This window comes from Silene latifolia, chromosome 11 (assembly GCF_048544455.1).
Source record: "Silene latifolia isolate original U9 population chromosome 11, ASM4854445v1, whole genome shotgun sequence".
In the NCBI taxonomy this organism is placed as follows: domain Eukaryota; kingdom Viridiplantae; phylum Streptophyta; class Magnoliopsida; order Caryophyllales; family Caryophyllaceae; genus Silene; species Silene latifolia.
The window spans coordinates 128,398,498-128,407,079 of record NC_133536.1 but is presented as its reverse complement, the minus strand read 5'-3'; positions in this window follow the sequence as shown (position 1 = coordinate 128,407,079).

Below are 8,582 nucleotides of genomic sequence, written 5' to 3'. Positions count from 1 at the left end.
ACTGTCGATCAAACGCTGCGATCCCAAAACATGTTGTAGTCCGATAATCATCGGGTGTTTGTTGGAGTCTCGGCAGATACTGGGTATCTACAGAGAGTTTCTAAACTAATTCAAAGATAGAAAATATTCATAATCTAGTCCGGCACCCGCCTCCCCCGAAGAAAGCAAAGGTTGCAAATGTGTGGCCTCTTGGTTGAAGTGGCATACCTTATTAGCAATCCTTGTTACCAACCCACCTAAGACAATCTTACTAGTGGAAGGGTTATATTGTTTGGTAAAATGATTTGCAAAGTGGTAATGGAGATTAATCCCCCATTTCTCATCACCATCAACATTAAGAAATGCACCCAAAATTTCAACCTCCAACATCCTCGCCGAGTGAGGTTCATTTCTACCCAAAAATGTCCAACCCATGAATCGTTGCCATATACGAATAGCGGGTTAATCAATGTACTAGTTGAGATCCCGTGCTAAAGCACAGCATTTGAGAGCTAAAGCGCAACATTTGTGAGCTTGGCTTATATAGTAAGAATTTAAGATATTTATATAAATGAGTTGTACTTATAATAAGTTGTAATGTACTGATTATAATGTTAGTGATATTTTCAAGAAAAGTGTATTATTTAAAGGACTTTTAGATTAAATTATTTTTGTGCGAACCTTTTTTTATTATTAGAAATAATGAAAGCCGACTATTATGGAAAAACATAATCTAATATAGGGTCACTACTTATAGGGGATATGAGCATTGAGTTAAAAACGAAATGTAAGTAAATCGCATATTAACTTTATAACGGAAACATATATAAAAATAATACGATACATCTAAACGGACGAAATGTGAGTAAATCGCATATATTAACTTTATAATGGAAACATATACAAAAATAATACGACACATCTAAACAGAAACATATATTAACTTTCTTTTATTAGTCAATCAATCGGGTCCACTTTATTTTGTACTCAGTTAAGAATGTAGTGTAGAAAATTGTATCAATTGAGTTGAATAAACTTGTATAGAATAACATGGGTTTCACTTTCTTTTGTTACTCAATCAATAGCAATTATTATAATTTTAGCATGACCCACCACTATGTCAATCAATTGGGCGGGAAAACATTGAGAATTTCTTATTCTTTTAGTTTAGTGGGGATTGGTGGGGGACATGATTCCTTGGTGGGGGACATGATTCCAATCAACAAATGCGAATTTAGAAATGGCTTGCCATGTATTCTTGGGGTGAAAATGGGTAGGTGACTCAATATACAATTTCTCATGTTTTAATTCAAAGATGACCGCAAATGCACCTAAAGTCATCCTAAGGTCTTCATTGAATAACCAAAAACTTACACCATAAATAAAATCCTTCTTCTTAGACTTGTGAAATTCAAATGAACTCAAGGGTGAATTCGGGGAAGGTTTTGTAATTCATAATATAAGCAAATTTCATGTCAAGTCCCTTAAACAAAGATTTAACATGCTTATCAAGACCAATATGCTTTAAACAGTCATGATTAATGAATCTGGTGGCTTTCATACCCTCAGCTCTTAAGAACTTCCATTTTAGCCATTGAGTTCCGTCGCAAAAATCACATCCGAAAATGTAGGATCATTTAACTACACCATTGCAGGGTGTAGTAATATGAGTAGTGTAACTGCAGAAGGGATGAAGAATGAAGTTGTTTCACGAGACTTGTTACAGGATCCGAAAACTATGCATAGTGGGCCTTACACTAACCACCGTGGGAGTAAAGTCGGTCACTTAAAGGGAAAAGGTGGTCTGAGAACGCACAAGGTAAAACTGGCACGCTCAAATGTGTGTGAAAATTCAAGAAGTTCTAATAAGGCGTGTAAGGGTATTTCGTTTAGGTGGTAGTGCACGCCCCGAAAAACGCTGAATGAAGCCCGAAAAGTATGGTTGCCCGTGGGAACAAATTTTATCGAATGGTAAAGGGTCGAGGTTATGTAGTACCTTGGATGGACTCTTGCATGAGGCATGAATTGAACATGGTTGCATTAGGTGGAAAAGGTAAAGTTGATGTTAACTCCATAATTGTCGAGAGGTGGGTGATTGTTGGGATTAATTCCCTCCATTATGGAGAATTATGTTTCATGAGAAACATAGGAGTAATGAATTCATCTGAAAGAAACTTACTTTATTGATCACTAGAACTAAATGTAAGATGTTATACATACTTATTATGACTTGGAGTTATAGGTTGTCATTGGCTAAAGAAGAAGAAGAAGAAGAAGAAGGAGGAGGAGGAGGAGGAGGAGGAGGAGGAGGAGGAGGAGGAGGAGGAGGAGGAGGAGGAGGAGGAGGAGGAGGAGGAGGAAGAAATGCTACGTAATTTGTATTCTTATATTGAGTGATCAATAAGATTCCTAGTGTGACTATAGTGAGGACGTAACCAAGTTGGTGAATCTCGTAATATTGTGTCCTTATTATTTTTTCGATTCTTATATTTATTATTGTGTGTGGTCTATAGCAAAAATCTCTACAACATTTAACTGACAAAAGGAAAAATTTACAAAAACAAAAGAATGAATATTAATTACATGAGACAACATCAAATGACAAAAACTGATACTGCAAGAAGTTATCTCAAAAAGTCAGATGTCGCTAGAATTTGAATCAATCATTACAATAAGCCATACAAAATATGAAACGCATTTCTGGGTTTATGTTATCTTATCAATAATGTAATTCATCAAAGTATTCAAGTATTCAATCAACAATCATCTTCCTTCAACACTCAAGTTAGTAACATTATCCCGTTTCTTTATTACTATGCTTCATTTGTGCCTGCGAGTGGGTGGCAGTCACAATTTTGAGAGCAATTTCAGTGTTTTTAACTATCCAAATAGAAATATACAGGAGTACCTTATACATTGATTAATGATAGATAATGAAACTTCAACTGGTATGAAGTGATGAATGATGTAGAATGGGTAATGACAAATGAAGGGAGATGATGAATGATGAAGAAAGAGGAATGAATGGAGAGATGAAAGGAGCGTACAGTCGAAATAATGGGTTAATATTAAACACAAACTAAAAGGGGGAGGTAATGGCGTTTAAATAAGAAAAGAGTAAAGAGGTAACATGTTGAGCAGGCTGCGAGTCCAAAATAGCAGTATGAAAAAAAATGAGTGTAAAGATCAGATTAATATGGGTTAAAAAATGTAATTATTAGCAAAATGAAGAGAGAGAAAACGGATTTTTCAGCTCTAGGGTTTCAATCGATCTTCTGCAATGACGAAGATTACATCACCTTCTCAATCTTCATCGTCTAAAAATCGTCAACATAATAATAAAATATCAATTAATACTAATAACACTACTAGACATACAAAAAATTGAAACACAAAATAGTAATATACCACATAATACAAATACAGATATGAATGCTGCAATTACTCAAGAGATTCCGAAAGCTAGTTCGACTTCAGATCGTGCAGCAGCAATTGAAAAAATTCGCCAGGAGGTGGCGGATATGCTTGCAAAGGTTGGGTATACTCCAGATGAATGTGAAGGCTTCAAATACTGCGATGGGTGAATGGATTGAAGTATCTAATAAGAAATCAAAGCTTCCACCTATTGTAGAATAAAAGGTTCTGGAGGACAATACCAAAGGTAATTTGTTGAAACTCACTTTAGATGATGTGAAAGATGAAATTGATTATTGGAATTTAGCAGTTTATGGATATGTCATGGGGGCTAATCCTCCTTGGGAAGCCATGGAAGGATACCTTCGTCGTATTTGGAGGAGTTATGAGATTTCTAAGGTATCATTCTTACCAAATGGTTTATTTGTGGTTCGTTTTGCAAAGGAGGAACATAAGCGGTTAGTTTTAGCACAAGGAATGTTTATGTTTGATGGGAAACCAATTATCCTACGATCCTGGGAACCAAATGTTAAGATTACTAAAGTCTCGGTTAAGAATATTCCAATCTTGGTGAAATTGGTGGGACTGGACCTGAAATTATGGGGGGTCAAGTGTCTAGAGAAATTGGCCTCATTAGTTGGGATGTTTAATAGAGTGGATAAGCTTACTCTTGAAAAGAATTTACTGGGATATGCTAGAGTCCTGGTAGAATTAGAAATTGATCAGCATTTCCCAGAAAAAATACAATTTGAGGATGAGAATGGTCATGAAGTTAATGTGCTCCTTGAGTATGATTGGCTTCAAATAACCTATCAGAAATGTAGAGGCATTGGTCATAGTACAAACATCTGTAGGGGCAGAACTAGAATGTTCAGAAAATAACGTGTTCCTGCTCCTGCTGCACATGATTTGGCCCCAAAGCAAGTATGGAGGAAGAAGACTGATGTTATGCCCATACTAGATTCAAAAGAGTATCCTGCTCTTTCAGGCTCAGGTGGGAATCAGTCAGTGCAGGTAGAGAGTACTGGTAGTATGGAGGATAAGATTTCAGGGATTATTACTCCAGCAAATACTCCTATGAATGTGATTCAAGGCACTGTATACACTCCAGCAAGAATATTGACTAGAATTACAAGGCATGAGACTGTCAGGAGGGACAGAAGGTGAGTTTGTCAGGAATTTTAATGCTGAATTGATTAAGTCTACTGAAATGGTTGATAAAGGGGGAGGTGGGGGTACCTCATCTTCTCATGGTTAAATTTGGAATGTGAAATGTTAGGGGTTTGAACAGTGACACCAAGCAAAGGGATGTGAAATTGTATCTTCATCATTCTGAGGTGATTCTGTTTGGACTCTTAGATACTAGGGTAAAACCTGGATCTCTGAATAAAGTAGCTACTAATATCTGTAATGGTTGGTCTTATACTACTAATAATAATTGTCATGCTGGTTGGAGAATTTGGGTGTTATGGAAGAGTCAATACCTCAAAGTGGATATAGTTGAGAGGGATGCTCAATATATTCATCTAAAAGTAAAGGATACAATAGATGACTGTGTTTTTTATGCTACTTTTGTGTATGGGTTTAATAGAGTGGAGGAGGGAGTACCTTTGTGGACTGCTTTACAGAGTTAGAATATTATTGAACCTTGGGTGGTCCTTGGGGACTTCAATAATGTGATGTACTCAAATGAGAGAATTGGGAAAATTGTAAAAGATGCTGAAATGATACCTTTCCAAAACACTATAGCTGCTTGTGATTTACAAGACATGAAGACCACTAGTGCCTTCTTTACTTGGACCAATAAACAGCCTAGTGCTACTGTGGTGTTTAGTAGAATAGACAGAGTTTTAGTCAATACTGAGTGGGTAACTGTGTGGCCAGATTACTTTGCTCATTTTGCCTCTGAGGGAGAATTTGACCACTGTCCTTGTGTTATTACTTATGGGGGTGAAACCTTGACCAGGAGGAAGCTCTTTAAGTTTTTCAATATGTGGAGTTAGGTGCCTGATTTCCGAGAAATTGTTAAGAAAAGGTGGAGCTGCTATATTAAAGGGTCACCAATGTTCAGAGTGGTGCAGAAATTAAAACTTCTTATACCTGAATTGAAGGCATTAAATAGGAATCTTTTTGTTGATGTTGAGAGGAATGCTGAAATTTCCTATGAAGTTCTCCTGGACTGCCAAAGGAGTTTGTAGGCTGATCCTAGGAATACTATTCTCATTAACATTGAATATCAGTCTAGGGAGAGTTACTTGATGCTTGCAAAGGCAAGAGATGACTATCTTAGACAAAAAGCTAAGTGTAACTGGGCAAAGGAAGGGGATACTAATCCTGCTATGTTTCATAGAATCATCAAACATAGACAGATTCGGAATAAGGTTTTGAGGATAGAGGATGCTATGGGCAGAATCTTTACTAAACCTGATGACATTCTGCATGCCTTTGTGCATTATTATGAGCATCTTTTGGGTTCAAATGCTAGTACTAATGGCTTTTATTCTCAAATTGTGGACCATGGGAAGAAGGTAAGCATTACTGAGTGGGACAATCTTTGCCAGACACCTTCAAATGATGAAATTAAGCAAGCGATATTCTCCATTCCTGATGACAAGAGTCCTGGACCTGATGGTTTTACTAGTTGTTTCTTTAAAGCCAGTTGGGGAACTATAAGAGAGGATTTCTGCAAAGCTATCATAGATTTTTTTTTCATTCTGGGCAATTATTGAAACAATTGAATAGTACAAATTTGGTCTTGATTCCAAAAAAAATAACCCTGTCTCTGTTAAGGAATTCAGACCAATAGCCTGTTGTAATACCACTTATAAGGTTATCTCAAAGCTGATGTGTAACATAATGGCTGGTGTCCTCCCCCATATTATTAATCATACCCAATCTACTTTTATTAAAGGGAGGAGTACAATGGGCAACATTCTGATTAGCCAGGACTTAGTAAGACTTTATACCAGGAAAACTGTATCCCCTAGGTGCATGATGAAAGTAGATCTTAGGAAAGCCTATGACTCTATTAAGTGGAAATTTGTGCGCCAAATGCTTAATGGTCTAAATTTTCCTCCAAGATTTGTTGATTAGATAATGTAGTGTATCACAACTACATCCTTTTCTATTGTGATTAATGGCCAATCTCATGGTTTCTTCCCTATCAAACGAGGTCTCAGACAAGGAGATCCTCTTTCTCCTTTGTTGTTCACTATTTGCATGGAGTAAGTAGACTGCTAACTGCGGCTTGTGAGTATACAAGATTTAAATACCATCTTTTATGCAGAGGTCTTAAATTGAGCCATTTGATGTTTGCTGATGATTTACGACTTTTCTGTAGAGGGGACAGCATGTCAGTTTTTACCTTCATGGCTGTCTTCCAATGTTTTTTTGAAGCCTCTAGTTTATCTATTAGTAATGAGAAATCTGATATCATTCTTAATGGCATTAAACCTGAGTGTGAAAATGATATCTTAACTCATACTGGTTTTATAAAGGGGAAGTTATCTTTCAAATACTTGGGTGTTTAGATTTTTCATATTAGACTTACCAAGTTGGATTGTAACATTCTAGTGGATAAAATGTTGGCAAGGATAAGAGGATGGAATAAGAGGAAGATTTCTTATTCTGGCAGATTAGTGTTGGTTAAATCTATCTTAGCTACTATTTACATCTACTGGTCTCAAATTTTTATTTTACCCATGGAGTAGTTGACAGAATCAAGGCCTTGTGTAGAAATTTCCTTTGGGAGGGTGGTGAGTCCTACTCTAAAGTTCCTTTGGTAGCTTGGAACACTCTTTGTAAAGGGAAAGAATTTGGAGGACTTGGGCTAATTGATACTAAACAATGGAACATTGCTGTTGTGGGCAAGTTGGTGTGGTGGATTGCAAGGAATAAAGATCACCTGTGGATTCAATGGGTGGATAATATTTATATAAAGCAGACTAATTGGATGGATTATAAGCCTACTTGTGCTAGCTCATGGGCATAGAGGAAGGTTTGTGAGGTAATGGAAATATTTAAAAACTGCATATGCTCAAGGGAAATGGATTGCAGATGATGAGGATTATAGGATTATTGATGGTTATAAATGGGTCACTCAGCAAGCTATGGACAAGGTACTCTGGTTCAAGAGTGTTTGGAATAAATTCATAATTCTTAAGCACTCTTTCATTCTTTGGCTTCTTAATTGGGAACGGTTATTGACACTGGATAGACCTGTGAAGATGGGCATCACTCATCAAACCAGCTGCTTTCTATGTGGACTCCATGCTGAGAATCATAGACATTTATTTCAGGAGTGTGTGTCTGTCGGAAGTTGCTATACTAAATTACTTGATTGGCTGCAGCTTAGGTTATCTGGTTAGATCACTGCTACCAGAATGCTGAAGCTGAGGAAATATATTGGATTTATACGACTTCTACTTAGCTCTCTGATTGTTGTTGTGCAATATCAGGTTTGGATATGCAGGAATACATGCAGACTTGATGGATATGTGCCTCATCCTAATGCTATCATTAAACGTCTAAAACCTGATTGTAGGATGCAGCTTGTGTAGACCTGGCAAAACGGGTCAACGGGTCGGGTTCAGGTTGCAATTCAAGTCGGGTCAGCTTGGGTTTCTCATTGATTTCGGGTTAACTCGGGTCGGGACAGATCATTTCGGGTTTCGGGTCTGTTTTGGGTTTGTTGGTCGGGTTAGTTTCGGGTCAAACGGGTCGGGTTGTTTTGGGTCGGGTCATTTTCGGGTCAATGAATAATAGAGAAATAGTCATTTCAAGTCTTTTCTGTTCAATTAGAGTTAATATTTTGTCGGGTTATTTTCGGGTCGGGCCAGTTCGGGTCAAGAAAGCTCGGGTCGGGTCGGGTAAATTCGGGTTTTTGGGTCACGTTCTGGTAATGTAGTTCGGGTCACTTCGGGTCTCGGGTCAATCGGGTCGGGTTGCTTTTGCCAGGTCTAGGCTTATGAGTGTCAATGTAGGGAGTTTGAAAAGGAAGAGATTGCTTGGTGTACTCAGCGTGACTTGATATAACTTTATATTTACCTGTGGTTGATCTTATTGGAATATAGGTGTCTTAGTGGTATATGTTTACCTTTTGCAAAAAGGTAAATGGAACCAGCAAAATGGTTGTATTGGTGATTGTCAGCCTATTTGGGCTTGGTTTATAATATTACTTACATTTTCAC